General features: G+C 62.8%; 4 pseudogenes; all 4 read left to right on the top strand.

Moving 5' to 3' along the window:
• Positions 1-772: 772 nt before the first annotated feature.
• Positions 773-891, top strand: LOC142874896 (uncharacterized; annotated as a pseudogene).
• Positions 892-4774: 3883 nt separating this feature from the next.
• On the top strand, positions 4775-4893 carry LOC142874881 (uncharacterized; annotated as a pseudogene).
• A 3848-nt stretch (positions 4894-8741) lies between these two features.
• On the top strand, positions 8742-8860 carry LOC142874867 (uncharacterized; annotated as a pseudogene).
• A 3890-nt stretch (positions 8861-12750) lies between these two features.
• Positions 12751-12869, top strand: LOC142874788 (uncharacterized; annotated as a pseudogene).
• The last annotated feature ends 2157 nt before the right edge of the window (positions 12870-15026 follow it).

Here is a 15026-nt window from a genome sequence, read left to right as displayed (position 1 = left end):
CAGGGTGGTCGGGGTCCAATGCAGCCCCGGCCAGGCCCAGGCCCCTTGGACTGGGCCACAGGAGGACACAGAGGAGGGTCCCGGCCCCCACGGTAGGTAGAGGTGCGGGCAGTTCTCCAAGGGCTTGGGTGTTTTCCAGAGGGAGGAGATGGAGGGGACTGATTTCTTCAGCGCCCCACAAACCACGCCACCCCACCCCACCCATGGGACACATCCCGAGAGAGAGAGAGAGAGAGAGAGACAGACGCCCCATACACTGGCTCCCCTCCCCCGTGCGCTGTGCCCCAGCCCTGGCCCGGGGGAATAGGCGGCCGCCGGGCCACAGGGTGGGGGGCGCAGCTGAAAGGGGTTGTGGGGGAGGGCCGCCCCTGGCTGGGGTCAAAGGGCGAGCGCCCCGCCCCTCCCGCCCGTGCGCAGTCAGCGGCCCCGGCGCGCTGGGGGTGGGGGGCGGGGAGGTGAAGGAGGCCAGGCGAGGAGAGGAGGGGGGCTGGAAGGGCTCCACCTTGGCGGGTCCAGCCGTGGAGGCGCATCTTGTGTGAGTGTGAGTGAGTGAGTGCGTGTGAGTGTGAGTGTGTGTGTATACAGAGACAGCCCCCAACCCCGGCCCGCCGCTCCCTGCCCGCCCCGCCCGTCACCCCCGTCCCTTGGAGCCCGCGGGACCCGGCCGGCGAACTCAACAGGCCCGACCCGGCGCGGGGCCTGGGGCGGGAGGAGGCGGCGGGGAAGCGCAGAGAGGCTCGGCTTCTTGAGCGGGGCAGGGGCGCCCTCCGCCGTCCACGGCCACACCACCCCGAACGCGCCCGATCCCGTCTGGTCTCGGAAGCTAAGCAGGGTCGGGCCTGGTTAGAACTTGGATGGGAGACCGCCCGGGAATACCGGGTGCCGTAGGCTTCTTCTTTTTTTTTTTGCCTCTGGTTCTGTCGCGTTTCTGGGAGTGCGGGGGCGGCCCGGGGTGGGGGTGACCCCCACCCTCAGCGCCCGCCGCGGTGCCTGGCGCCCCAGCCCGCACCGTGGGGCCTCCTCTTGTCCCGAGCCGTGACACCGCCGCCACGCGGCAGCATGCGTGGCTTCTGGACTGTCAGGTCTCAGACCAAAGGTCTGCTCTGTGGGAGCCGACACGCTGGAGGAAACCTTGAGAGTCTGAGAGGGGAGGGAGTTCCAGAAGAAGGCCAGGATGTCATTTTGAGGGAGTATGTGACCAGAACTCCTCCCGTTGCTTTTGGGGTTCTATGGGCTACACGTAGGAATCTTTGGTGGTGGCACCTGATGTTCGGGGATCCGGAGTCACACCCAGACCTGCTCCACAGGCCTCCTTTTACTTTTCTCTTCGGATTCATTTTTTTTTTTTTTTTTTTGAGACAGAGTCTCGGTTTGTTGCCCAGGCTAGAGTGAGTGCCGTGGCGTCAGCCTAGCTCACAGCAACTTCAAACTCCTGGGCTCGAGTGATCCTTCTGCCTCAGCCTCCCGGGTAGCTGGGACTGCAGGCATGCGCCACCATGCCCCGCTAATTTTTTATATATATATCAGTTGGCCAATTAATTTCTTTCTATTTATAGTAGAGACGGGGTCTCGCTCTTGCTCAGGCTGGTTTTGAACTCCTGACCTTGAGCAATCCGCCCGCCTCGGCCTCCCAAGAGCTAGGATTACAGGCGTGAGCCACAGCGCCCGGCCGGATTCATTATTTTTAAAAAGTGTCTCTTATCTCTATTATTGCATTTTCTTTTCTCTCTCTTTTCAAGCAGATGATGGGAGTCCAAGTATTAAGGTGACATGTGTTGCCCGTGCCCCCCTCCCCCCCCCGTGTTCTTATTCATTTACCCCTCATGTTGTTCCAGCATATTGTGGGGGCACCAATGTTAAGGACGGGTGCGTTGCCCTCTCCCAGCCTCCCCCCTCGGGTCAGAGCTTCAAGTGCGCCCATCCCCCAGTCGGTGCGTACCCACCCCATTCCTAATGGATGTGTATGCCCATCCCCTCCCCCCACCCGCCCGACACCCACCCGAAGAAGGTGATTCCTCTGTGTCCACTTAGGTGTCCATGGGTTCGTACCCATTTGCTGGTGAGCGCGAGCACGTGGTGCTCGTGTGTCCATTCTTGGGATACTTGGCTTACTGGAACGGGTTCCAGCTCTGGCCAGGAGAACCACGAGAGGTGCCCCCTCACCGCTGCTCCTCATAGCCGAATAGCACTCCGTGGTGTCCACGCGCCACATTTTATTTACCCACTCGTGGGTCGATGGGCACTCGGGTGGCTTCCAGGTCTTTGCGATTGTGACTTGTGCCCTGACACTAACCCTAACCCTTACCCAGCCCGTCTCCTCCACGGCCCCTGCCTGACTGACTCCTTCCCGCCCGGCCTATCACCTGTCACCGTCCTCTGCCCCTGCCTGACACGCTCCTCCCCGCCCGGGCCGTCACCGTCCTCGGCCCCTGCCTGACGGGGCTCCTCCGTGGCCTGGGCCTTCCAAGGGCTTGGTGTGGACGCTGGTTCCAGGACGCCCTCCCAGGAACCCGGTAGCAGGGCGGCCGCAGCGTCTCGCGCAACCCAACCGTCCGCCGGCTGGCCGCCGTCGCTAAGTGGCCTGCGGGGGACGTGCTCCCGCTGTGCCGTGGGGGCCCAGCCTGGTGTCTTCTCTGAGGCCCCGCGGCTGCCGCTCCCCGCAAGGGGATAGCCGCGGAGGTGGGGACCGCCTCCTCATGGGGACGTACACCCAGCTCTCCACGTCGGATTCCGGATTCCGGGGCTCTCTGTCCTGCCAGAAGGCCCAGCTGGCCTGCGGGTCCTCAGAGTGGCAAAAACATCCGAAAACTGAGATTGAGGGTCCGGTGGGTGTCTGCACTTTTGTGCTGGGCACCCCAGGGAGGCCCGGGGGCTGGCTGGACAACGCGGTCTGCTGGGCTGGGGGGGGGTTTGGAGGAGCAACTGATGCCCTTTGCACTTTGGGTAGCAAGTGTCTGAGGTGTCTCTGGGCCCTGTGCCATGTGGGGGCGGGGGCGGGGGCGGGGTGGGAGGAGGAGGAGGAGAAGGAGGAGGAGGAGGAGGAGGAGGAGGAGGTGGGAAGGGCCCGGGCCTGCAGTCCTGTTCCCCGGGGTGGCACAGCATGTGGCTTCTTCCACAGGCTGCTTGGCCTGGGCTCCCTGCACCTGGGCCTTTGGAGGACTGGCCCTGTGCTTGCCAACACTTCCTGCAGGGACCCAGAGCTGGGAGGTTGCATCTCTCAGCCCTGGGTCGGGCAGAGCCCCAGCGGGCCATGCCCACAACCTCTCTCAGCAGGGGTCCCCCAGAAGGCTCCTTTGGGACCAGGATTCTCTTGCGGGTGACTCTTTAAGGTCTGGCCCCTGGATGGAGGGGCACCAGGAGTAGAGGAGCAGGAAGGGGAAGGGGGTGGCCATGCGAGGGGACACTTTCAGGCCAAGTCCCAGCTTCAGTCTGATCCTCCTGGGAACCCCGGGGTGGACATCACACCTCCTGGTTGCCCCGCTCTGAGACAAGGAGCCGGGCTTCGCATTCCCACAGCAGCCAGTCGTGGGCTGAGGACACCTGGGGCGTTGGGAACTCCCTGGCTTCTCCTTGGTTTAACATCTGGAGCTGCTTGTGAATTGTGCCGCCACACACACCCGAGTGCAGGTGTCTTCTGCACAGACTGCGGGCCTCGCTCTTCTGAATGCCGCTAGCTCGCCACCCACCCACGGGTGAACCTGGTCAGGGTACTTTCTCTCAGGGGCAGACTCTGATCCGGGCGGGCTACCGGTGTCTCTGTTTGCTCCTTTCTTTCTTCCACTTCGGGAAAGGCTTCCTTACTGGGTGTGGAAATCTCCTATGCCTTTCCTCGCCTATTCTGTCAGCTCTAAAATTCTCTTTCGGTTGCCACCCTCACAGATGGATTAGGAAACTCTTTGCGGTGCACTCATTAGTGAAATGACCTCAATGACGCTGGAATCCAATATCTAATCGCCAATTTTTAGCGAGTCCACACGCCAGGGTGGTCGGGGTCCAATGCAGCCCCGGCCAGGCCCAGGCCCCTTGGACTGGGCCACAGGAGGACACAGAGGAGGGTCCCGGCCCCCACGGTAGGTAGAGGTGCGGGCAGTTCTCCAAGGGCTTGGGTGTTTTCCAGAGGGAGGAGATGGATGGGACTGATTTCTTCAGCGCCCCACAAACCACGCCACCCCACCCCACCCATGGGACACATCCCGAGAGAGAGAGAGAGAGAGAGAGAGAGAGAGAGAGAGAGAGAGAGAGACAGACGCCCCATACACTGGCTCCCCTCCCCCGTGCGCTGTGCCCCAGCCCTGGCCCGGGGGAATAGGCGGCCGCCGGGCCACAGGGTGGGGGGCGCAGCTGAAAGGGGTTGTGGGGGAGGGCCGCCCCTGGCTGGGGTCAAAGGGCGAGCGCCCCGCCCCTCCCGCCCGTGCGCAGTCAGCGGCCCCGGCGCGCTGGGGGTGGGGGGCGGGGAGGTGAAGGAGGCCAGGCGAGGAGAGGAGGGGGGCTGGAAGGGCTCCACCTTGGCGGGTCCAGCCGTGGAGGCGCATCTTGTGTGAGTGTGAGTGAGTGAGTGCGTGTGAGTGTGAGTGTGTGTGTATACAGAGACAGCCCCCAACCCCGGCCCGCCGCTCCCTGCCCGCCCCGCCCGTCACCCCCGTCCCTTGGAGCCCGCGGGACCCGGCCGGCGAACTCAACAGGCCCGACCCGGCGCGGGGCCTGGGGCGGGAGGAGGCGGCGGGGAAGCGCAGAGAGGCTCGGCTTCTTGAGCGGGGCAGGGGCGCCCTCCGCCGTCCACGGCCACACCACCCCGAACGCGCCCGATCCCGTCTGGTCTCGGAAGCTAAGCAGGGTCGGGCCTGGTTAGAACTTGGATGGGAGACCGCCCGGGAATACCGGGTGCCGTAGGCTTCTTCTTTTTTTTTTTGCCTCTGGTTCTGTCGCGTTTCTGGGAGTGCGGGGGCGGCCCGGGGTGGGGGTGACCCCCACCCTCAGCGCCCGCCGCGGTGCCTGGCGCCCCAGCCCGCACCGTGGGGCCTCCTCTTGTCCCGAGCCGTGACACCGCCGCCACGCGGCAGCATGCGTGGCTTCTGGACTGTCAGGTCTCAGACCAAAGGTCTGCTCTGTGGGAGCCGACACGCTGGAGGAAACCTTGAGAGTCTGAGAGGGGAGGGAGTTCCAGAAGAAGGCCAGGATGTCATTTTGAGGGAGTATGTGACCAGAACTCCTCCCGTTGCTTTTGGGGTTCTATGGGCTACACGTAGGAATCTTTGGTGGTGGCACCTGATGTTCGGGGATCCGGAGTCACACCCAGACCTGCTCCACAGGCCTCCTTTTACTTTTCTCTTCGGATTCATTTTTTTTTTTTTTTTTTTTGAGACAGAGTCTCGGTTTGTTGCCCAGGCTAGAGTGAGTGCCGTGGCGTCAGCCTAGCTCACAGCAACTTCAAACTCCTGGGCTCGAGTGATCCTTCTGCCTCAGCCTCCCGGGTAGCTGGGACTGCAGGCATGCGCCACCATGCCCCGCTAATTTTTTATATATATATCAGTTGGCCAATTAATTTCTTTCTATTTATAGTAGAGACGGGGTCTCGCTCTTGCTCAGGCTGGTTTTGAACTCCTGACCTTGAGCAATCCGCCCGCCTCGGCCTCCCAAGAGCTAGGATTACAGGCGTGAGCCACAGCGCCCGGCCGGATTCATTATTTTTAAAAAGTGTCTCTTATCTCTATTATTGCATTTTCTTTTCTCTCTCTTTTCAAGCAGATGATGGGAGTCCAAGTATTAAGGTGACATGTGTTGCCCGTGCCCCCCTCCCCCCCCCGTGTTCTTATTCATTTACCCCTCATGTTGTTCCAGCATATTGTGGGGGCACCAATGTTAAGGACGGGTGCGTTGCCCTCTCCCAGCCTCCCCCCTCGGGTCAGAGCTTCAAGTGCGCCCATCCCCCAGTCGGTGCGTACCCACCCCATTCCTAATGGATGTGTATGCCCATCCCCTCCCCCCACCCGCCCGACACCCACCCGAAGAAGGTGATTCCTCTGTGTCCACTTAGGTGTCCATGGGTTCGTACCCATTTGCTGGTGAGCGCGAGCACGTGGTGCTCGTGTGTCCATTCTTGGGATACTTGGCTTACTGGAACGGGTTCCAGCTCTGGCCAGGAGAACCACGAGAGGTGCCCCCTCACCGCTGCTCCTCATAGCCGAATAGCACTCCGTGGTGTCCACGCGCCACATTTTATTTACCCACTCGTGGGTCGATGGGCACTCGGGTGGCTTCCAGGTCTTTGCGATTGTGACTTGTGCCCTGACACTAACCCTAACCCTTACCCAGCCCGTCTCCTCCACGGCCCCTGCCTGACTGACTCCTTCCCGCCCGGCCTATCACCTGTCACCGTCCTCTGCCCCTGCCTGACACGCTCCTCCCCGCCCGGGCCGTCACCGTCCTCGGCCCCTGCCTGACGGGGCTCCTCCGTGGCCTGGGCCTTCCAAGGGCTTGGTGTGGACGCTGGTTCCAGGACGCCCTCCCAGGAACCCGGTAGCAGGGCGGCCGCAGCGTCTCGCGCAACCCAACCGTCCGCCGGCTGGCCGCCGTCGCTAAGTGGCCTGCGGGGGACGTGCTCCCGCTGTGCCGTGGGGGCCCAGCCTGGTGTCTTCTCTGAGGCCCCGCGGCTGCCGCTCCCCGCAAGGGGATAGCCGCGGAGGTGGGGACCGCCTCCTCATGGGGACGTACACCCAGCTCTCCACGTCGGATTCCGGATTCCGGGGCTCTCTGTCCTGCCAGAAGGCCCAGCCGGCCTGCGGGTCCTCAGAGTGGCAAAAACATCCGAAAACTGAGATTGAGGGTCCGGTGGGTGTCTGCACTTTTGTGCTGGGCACCCCAGGGAGGCCCGGGGGCTGGCTGGACAACGCGGTCTGCTGGGCTGGGGGGGGGTTTGGAGGAGCAACTGATGCCCTTTGCACTTTGGGTAGCAAGTGTCTGAGGTGTCTCTGGGCCCTGTGCCATGTGGGGGCGGGGGCGGGGGCGGGGTGGGAGGAGGAGGAGGAGAAGGAGGAGGAGGAGGAGGAGGAGGAGGAGGTGGGAAGGGCCCGGGCCTGCAGTCGTGTTCCCCGGGGTGGCACAGCATGTGGCTTCTTCCACAGGCTGCTTGGCCTGGGCTCCCTGCACCTGGGCCTTTGGAGGACTGGCCCTGTGCTTGCCAACACTTCCTGCAGGGACCCAGAGCTGGGAGGTTGCATCTCTCAGCCCTGGGTCGGGCAGAGCCCCAGCGGGCCATGCCCACAACCTCTCTCAGCAGGGGTCCCCCAGAAGGCTCCTTTGGGACCAGGATTCTCTTGCGGGTGACTCTTTAAGGTCTGGCCCCTGGATGGAGGGGCACCAGGAGTAGAGGAGCAGGAAGGGGAAGGGGGTGGCCATGCGAGGGGACACTTTCAGGCCAAGTCCCAGCTTCAGTCTGATCCTCCTGGGAACCCCGGGGTGGACATCACACCTCCTGGTTGCCCCGCTCTGAGACAAGGAGCCGGGCTTCGCATTCCCACAGCAGCCAGTCGTGGGCTGAGGACACCTGGGGCGTTGGGAACTCCCTGGCTTCTCCTTGGTTTAACATCTGGAGCTGCTTGTGAATTGTGCCGCCACACACACCCGAGTGCAGGTGTCTTCTGCACAGACTGCGGGCCTCCCTCTTCTGAATGCCGCTAGCTCGCGACCCACCCACGGGTGAACCTGGTCAGGGTACTTTCTCTCAGGGGCAGACTCTGATCCGGGCGGGCTACCGGTGTCTCTGTTTGCTCCTTTCTTTCTTCCACTTCGGGAAAGGCTTCCTTACTGGGTGTGGAAATCTCCTATGCCTTTCCTCGCCTATTCTGTCAGCTCTAAAATTCTCTTTCGGTTGCCACCCTCACAGATGGATTAGGAAACTCTTTGCGGTGCACTCATTAGTGAAATGACCTCAATGACGCTGGAATCCAATATCTAATCGCCAATTTTTAGCGAGTCCACACGCCAGGGTGGTCGGGGTCCAATGCAGCCCCGGCCAGGCCCAGGCCCCTTGGACTGGGCCACAGGAGGACACAGAGGAGGGTCCCGGTCCCCACGGTAGGTAGAGGTGCGGGCAGTTCTCCAAGGGCTTGGGTGTTTTCCAGAGGGAGGAGATGGAGGGGACTGATTTCTTCAGCGCCCCACAAACCACGCCACCCCACCCCACCCATGGGACACATCCCGAGAGAGAGAGAGAGACGCCCCATACACTGGCTCCCCTCCCCCGTGCGCTGTGCCCCAGCCCTGGCCCGGGGGAATAGGCGGCCGCCGGGCCACAGGGTGGGGGGCGCAGCTGAAAGGGGTTGTGGGGGAGGGCCGCCCCTGGCTGGGGTCAAAGGGCGAGCGCCCCGCCCCTCCCGCCCGTGCGCAGTCAGCGGCCCCGGCGCGCTGGGGGTGGGGGGCGGGGAGGTGAAGGAGGCCAGGCGAGGAGAGGAGGGGGGCTGGAAGGGCTCCACCTTGGCGGGTCCAGCCGTGGAGGCGCATCTTGTGTGAGTGTGAGTGAGTGAGTGCGTGTGAGTGTGAGTGTGTGTGTATACAGAGACAGCCCCCAACCCCGGCCCGCCGCTCCCTGCCCGCCCCGCCCGTCACCCCCGTCCCTCGGAGCCCGCGGGACCCGGCCGGCGAACTCAACAGGCCCGACCCGGCGCGGGGCCTGGGGCGGGAGGAGGCGGCGGGGAAGCGCAGAGAGGCTCGGCTTCTTGAGCGGGGCAGGGGCGCCCTCCGCCGTCCACGGCCACACCACCCCGAACGCGCCCGATCCCGTCTGGTCTCGGAAGCTAAGCAGGGTCGGGCCTGGTTAGAACTTGGATGGGAGACCGCCCGGGAATACCGGGTGCCGTAGGCTTCTTCTTTTTTTTTTTGCCTCTGGTTCTGTCGCGTTTCTGGGAGTGCGGGGGCGGCCCGGGGTGGGGGTGACCCCCACCCTCAGCGCCCGCCGCGGTGCCTGGCGCCCCAGCCCGCACCGTGGGGCCTCCTCTTGTCCCGAGCCGTGACACCGCCGCCACGCGGCAGCATGCGTGGCTTCTGGACTGTCAGGTCTCAGACCAAAGGTCTGCTCTGTGGGAGCCGACACGCTGGAGGAAACCTTGAGAGTCTGAGAGGGGAGGGAGTTCCAGAAGAAGGCCAGGATGTCATTTTGAGGGAGTATGTGACCAGAACTCCTCCCGTTGCTTTTGGGGTTCTATGGGCTACACGTAGGAATCTTTGGTGGTGGCACCTGATGTTCGGGGATCCGGAGTCACACCCAGACCTGCTCCACAGGCCTCCTTTTACTTTTCTCTTCGGATTCATTTTTTTTTTTTTTTTTTTTGAGACAGAGTCTCGGTTTGTTGCCCAGGCTAGAGTGAGTGCCGTGGCGTCAGCCTAGCTCACAGCAACTTCAAACTCCTGGGCTCGAGTGATCCTTCTGCCTCAGCCTCCCGGGTAGCTGGGACTGCAGGCATGCGCCACCATGCCCCGCTAATTTTTTATATATATATCAGTTGGCCAATTAATTTCTTTCTATTTATAGTAGAGACGGGGTCTCGCTCTTGCTCAGGCTGGTTTTGAACTCCTGACCTTGAGCAATCCGCCCGCCTCGGCCTCCCAAGAGCTAGGATTACAGGCGTGAGCCACAGCGCCCGGCCGGATTCATTATTTTTAAAAAGTGTCTCTTATCTCTATTATTGCATTTTCTTTTCTCTCTCTTTTCAAGCAGATGATGGGAGTCCAAGTATTAAGGTGACATGTGTTGCCCGTGCCCCCCTCCCCCCCCCGTGTTCTTATTCATTTACCCCTCATGTTGTTCCAGCATATTGTGGGGGCACCAATGTTAAGGACGGGTGCGTTGCCCTCTCCCAGCCTCCCCCCTCGGGTCAGAGCTTCAAGTGCGCCCATCCCCCAGTCGGTGCGTACCCACCCCATTCCTAATGGATGTGTATGCCCATCCCCTCCCCCCACCCGCCCGACACCCACCCGAAGAAGGTGATTCCTCTGTGTCCACTTAGGTGTCCATGGGTTCGTACCCATTTGCTGGTGAGCGCGAGCACGTGGTGCTCGTGTGTCCATTCTTGGGATACTTGGCTTACTGGAACGGGTTCCAGCTCTGGCCAGGAGAACCACGAGAGGTGCCCCCTCACCGCTGCTCCTCATAGCCGAATAGCACTCCGTGGTGTCCACGCGCCACATTTTATTTACCCACTCGTGGGTCGATGGGCACTCGGGTGGCTTCCAGGTCTTTGCGATTGTGACTTGTGCCCTGACACTAACCCTAACCCTTACCCAGCCCGTCTCCTCCACGGCCCCTGCCTGACTGACTCCTTCCCGCCCGGCCTATCACCTGTCACCGTCCTCTGCCCCTGCCTGACACGCTCCTCCCCGCCCGGGCCGTCACCGTCCTCGGCCCCTGCCTGACGGGGCTCCTCCGTGGCCTGGGCCTTCCAAGGGCTTGGTGTGGACGCTGGTTCCAGGACGCCCTCCCAGGAACCCGGTAGCAGGGCGGCCGCAGCGTCTCGCGCAACCCAACCGTCCGCCGGCTGGCCGCCGTCGCTAAGTGGCCTGCGGGGGACGTGCTCCCGCTGTGCCGTGGGGGCCCAGCCTGGTGTCTTCTCTGAGGCCCCGCGGCTGCCGCTCCCCGCAAGGGGATAGCCGCGGAGGTGGGGACCGCCTCCTCATGGGGACGTACACCCAGCTCTCCACGTCGGATTCCGGATTCCGGGGCTCTCTGTCCTGCCAGAAGGCCCAGCCGGCCTGCGGGTCCTCAGAGTGGCAAAAACATCCGAAAACTGAGATTGAGGGTCCGGTGGGTGTCTGCACTTTTGTGCTGGGCACCCCAGGGAGGCCCGGGGGCTGGCTGGACAACGCGGTCTGCTGGGCTGGGGGGGGGTTTGGAGGAGCAACTGATGCCCTTTGCACTTTGGGTAGCAAGTGTCTGAGGTGTCTCTGGGCCCTGTGCCATGTGGGGGCGGGGGCGGGGGCGGGGTGGGAGGAGGAGGAGGAGAAGGAGGAGGAGGAGGAGGAGGAGGAGGAGGTGGGAAGGGCCCGGGCCTGCAGTCCTGTTCCCCGGGGTGGCACAGCATGTGGCTTCTTCCACAGGCTGCTTGGCCTGGGCTCCCTGCACCTGGGCCTTTGGAGGACTGGCCCTGTGCTTGCCAACACTTCCTGCAGGGACCCAGAGCTGGGAGGTTGCATCTCTCAGCCCTGGGTCGGGCAGAGCCCCAGCGGGCCATGCCCACAACCTCTCTCAGCAGGGGTCCCCCAGAAGGCTCCTTTGGGACCAGGATTCTCTTGCGGGTGACTCTTTAAGGTCTGGCCCCTGGATGGAGGGGCACCAGGAGTAGAGGAGCAGGAAGGGGAAGGGGGTGGCCATGCGAGGGGACACTTTCAGGCCAAGTCCCAGCTTCAGTCTGATCCTCCTGGGAACCCCGGGGTGGACATCACACCTCCTGGTTGCCCCGCTCTGAGACAAGGAGCCGGGCTTCGCATTCCCACAGCAGCCAGTCGTGGGCTGAGGACACCTGGGGCGTTGGGAACTCCCTGGCTTCTCCTTGGTTTAACATCTGGAGCTGCTTGTGAATTGTGCCGCCACACACACCCGAGTGCAGGTGTCTTCTGCACAGACTGCGGGCCTCCCTCTTCTGAATGCCGCTAGCTCGCGACCCACCCACGGGTGAACCTGGTCAGGGTACTTTCTCTCAGGGGCAGACTCTGATCCGGGCGGGCTACCGGTGTCTCTGTTTGCTCCTTTCTTTCTTCCACTTCGGGAAAGGCTTCCTTACTGGGTGTGGAAATCTCCTATGCCTTTCCTCGCCTATTCTGTCAGCTCTAAAATTCTCTTTCGGTTGCCACCCTCACAGATGGATTAGGAAACTCTTTGCGGTGCACTCATTAGTGAAATGACCTCAATGACGCTGGAATCCAATATCTAATCGCCAATTTTTAGCGAGTCCACACGCCAGGGTGGTCGGGGTCCAATGCAGCCCCGGCCAGGCCCAGGCCCCTTGGACTGGGCCACAGGAGGACACAGAGGAGGGTCCCGGCCCCCACGGTAGGTAGAGGTGCGGGCAGTTCTCCAAGGGCTTGGGTGTTTTCCAGAGGGAGGAGATGGATGGGACTGATTTCTTCAGCGCCCCACAAACCACGCCACCCCACCCCACCCATGGGACACATCCCGAGAGAGAGAGAGAGAGAGAGAGAGAGAGAGAGAGAGAGAGAGAGAGAGAGAGACAGACGCCCCATACACTGGCTCCCCTCCCCCGTGCGCTGTGCCCCAGCCCTGGCCCGGGGGAATAGGCGGCCGCCGGGCCACAGGGTGGGGGGCGCAGCTGAAAGGGGTTGTGGGGGAGGGCCGCCCCTGGCTGGGGTCAAAGGGCGAGCGCCCCGCCCCTCCCGCCCGTGCGCAGTCAGCGGCCCCGGCGCGCTGGGGGTGGGGGGCGGGGAGGTGAAGGAGGCCAGGCGAGGAGAGGAGGGGGGCTGGAAGGGCTCCACCTTGGCGGGTCCAGCCGTGGAGGCGCATCTTGTGTGAGTGTGAGTGAGTGAGTGCGTGTGAGTGTGAGTGTGTGTGTATACAGAGACAGCCCCCAACCCCGGCCCGCCGCTCCCTGCCCGCCCCGCCCGTCACCCCCGTCCCTCGGAGCCCGCGGGACCCGGCCGGCGAACTCAACAGGCCCGACCCGGCGCGGGGCCTGGGGCGGGAGGAGGCGGCGGGGAAGCGCAGAGAGGCTCGGCTTCTTGAGCGGGGCAGGGGCGCCCTCCGCCGTCCACGGCCACACCACCCCGAACGCGCCCGATCCCGTCTGGTCTCGGAAGCTAAGCAGGCTCGGGCCTGGTTAGAACTTGGATGGGAGACCGCCCGGGAATACCGGGTGCCGTAGGCTTCTTCTTTTTTTTTTTGCCTCTGGTTCTGTCGCGTTTCTGGGAGTGCGGGGGCGGCCCGGGGTGGGGGTGACCCCCACCCTCAGCGCCCGCCGCGGTGCCTGGCGCCCCAGCCCGCACCGTGGGGCCTCCTCTTGTCCCGAGCCGTGACACCGCCGCCACGCGGCAGCATGCGTGGCTTCTGGACTGTCAGGTCTCAGACCAAAGGTCTGCTCTGTGGGAGCCGACACGCTGGAGGAAACCTTGAGAGTCTGAGAGGGGAGGGAGTTCCAGAAGAAGGCCAGGATGTCATTTTGAGGGAGTATGTGACCAGAACTCCTCCCGTTGCTTTTGGGGTTCTATGGGCTACACGTAGGAATCTTTGGTGGTGGCACCTGATGTTCGGGGATCCGGAGTCACACCCAGACCTGCTCCACAGGCCTCCTTTTACTTTTCTCTTCGGATTCATTTTTTTTTTTTTTTTTTTTTGAGACAGAGTCTCGGTTTGTTGCCCAGGCTAGAGTGAGTGCCGTGGCGTCAGCCTAGCTCACAGCAACTTCAAACTCCTGGGCTCGAGTGATCCTTCTGCCTCAGCCTCCCGGGTAGCTGGGACTGCAGGCATGCGCCACCATGCCCCGCTAATTTTTTATATATATATCAGTTGGCCAATTAATTTCTTTCTATTTATAGTAGAGACGGGGTCTCGCTCTTGCTCAGGCTGGTTTTGAACTCCTGACCTTGAGCAATCCGCCCGCCTCGGCCTCCCAAGAGCTAGGATTACAGGCGTGAGCCACAGCGCCCGGCCGGATTCATTATTTTTAAAAAGTGTCTCTTATCTCTATTATTGCATTTTCTTTTCTCTCTATTTTCAAGCAGATGATGGGAGTCCAAGTATTAAGGTGACATGTGTTGCCCGTGCCCCCCTCCCCCCCCCCCCGTGTTCTTATTCATTTACCCCTCATGTTGTTCCAGCATATTGTGGGGGCACCAATGTTAAGGACGGGTGCGTTGCCCTCTCCCAGCCTCCCCCCTCGGGTCAGAGCTTCAAGTGCGCCCATCCCCCAGTCGGTGCGTACCCACCCCATTCCTAATGGATGTGTATGCCCATCCCCTCCCCCCACCCGCCCGACACCCACCCGAAGAAGGTGATTCCTCTGTGTCCACTTAGGTGTCCATGGGTTCGTACCCATTTGCTGGTGAGCGCGAGCACGTGGTGCTCGTGTGTCCATTCTTGGGATACTTGGCTTACTGGAACGGGTTCCAGCTCTGGCCAGGAGAACCACGAGAGGTGCCCCCTCACCGCTGCTCCTCATAGCCGAATAGCACTCCGTGGTGTCCACGCGCCACATTTTATTTACCCACTCGTGGGTCGATGGGCACTCGGGTGGCTTCCAGGTCTTTGCGATTGTGACTTGTGCCCTGACACTAACCCTAACCCTTACCCAGCCCGTCTCCTCCACGGCCCCTGCCTGACTGACTCCTTCCCGCCCGGCCTATCACCTGTCACCGTCCTCTGCCCCTGCCTGACACGCTCCTCCCCGCCCGGGCCGTCACCGTCCTCGGCCCCTGCCTGACGGGGCTCCTCCGTGGCCTGGGCCTTCCAAGGGCTTGGTGTGGACGCTGGTTCCAGGACGCCCTCCCAGGAACCCGGTAGCAGGGCGGCCGCAGCGTCTCGCGCAACCCAACCGTCCGCCGGCTGGCCGCCGTCGCTAAGTGGCCTGCGGGGGACGTGCTCCCGCTGTGCCGTGGGGGCCCAGCCTGGTGTCTTCTCTGAGGCCCCGCGGCTGCCGCTCCCCGCAAGGGGATAGCCGCGGAGGTGGGGACCGCCTCCTCATGGGGACGTACACCCAGCTCTCCACGTCGGATTCCGGATTCCGGGGCTCTCTGTCCTGCCAGAAGGCCCAGCTGGCCTGCGGGTCCTCAGAGTGGCAAAAACATCCGAAAACTGAGATTGAGGGTCCGGTGGGTGTCTGCACTTTTGTGCTGGGCACCCCAGGGAGGCCCGGGGGCTGGCTGGACAACGCGGTCTGCTGGGCTGGGGGGGGGTTTGGAGGAGCAACTGATGCCCTTTGCACTTTGGGTAGCAAGTGTCTGAGGTGTCTCTGGGCCCTGTGCCATGTGGGGGCGGGGGCGGGGGCGGGGTGGGAGGAGGAGGAGGAGAAGGAGGAGGAGGAGGAGGA

This window comes from Microcebus murinus, chromosome 1 (assembly GCF_040939455.1).
Source record: "Microcebus murinus isolate Inina chromosome 1, M.murinus_Inina_mat1.0, whole genome shotgun sequence".
NCBI classification, from domain to species: Eukaryota; Metazoa; Chordata; class Mammalia; order Primates; family Cheirogaleidae; genus Microcebus; species Microcebus murinus.
This window is presented reverse-complemented; position numbering and strand designations above follow the sequence as displayed.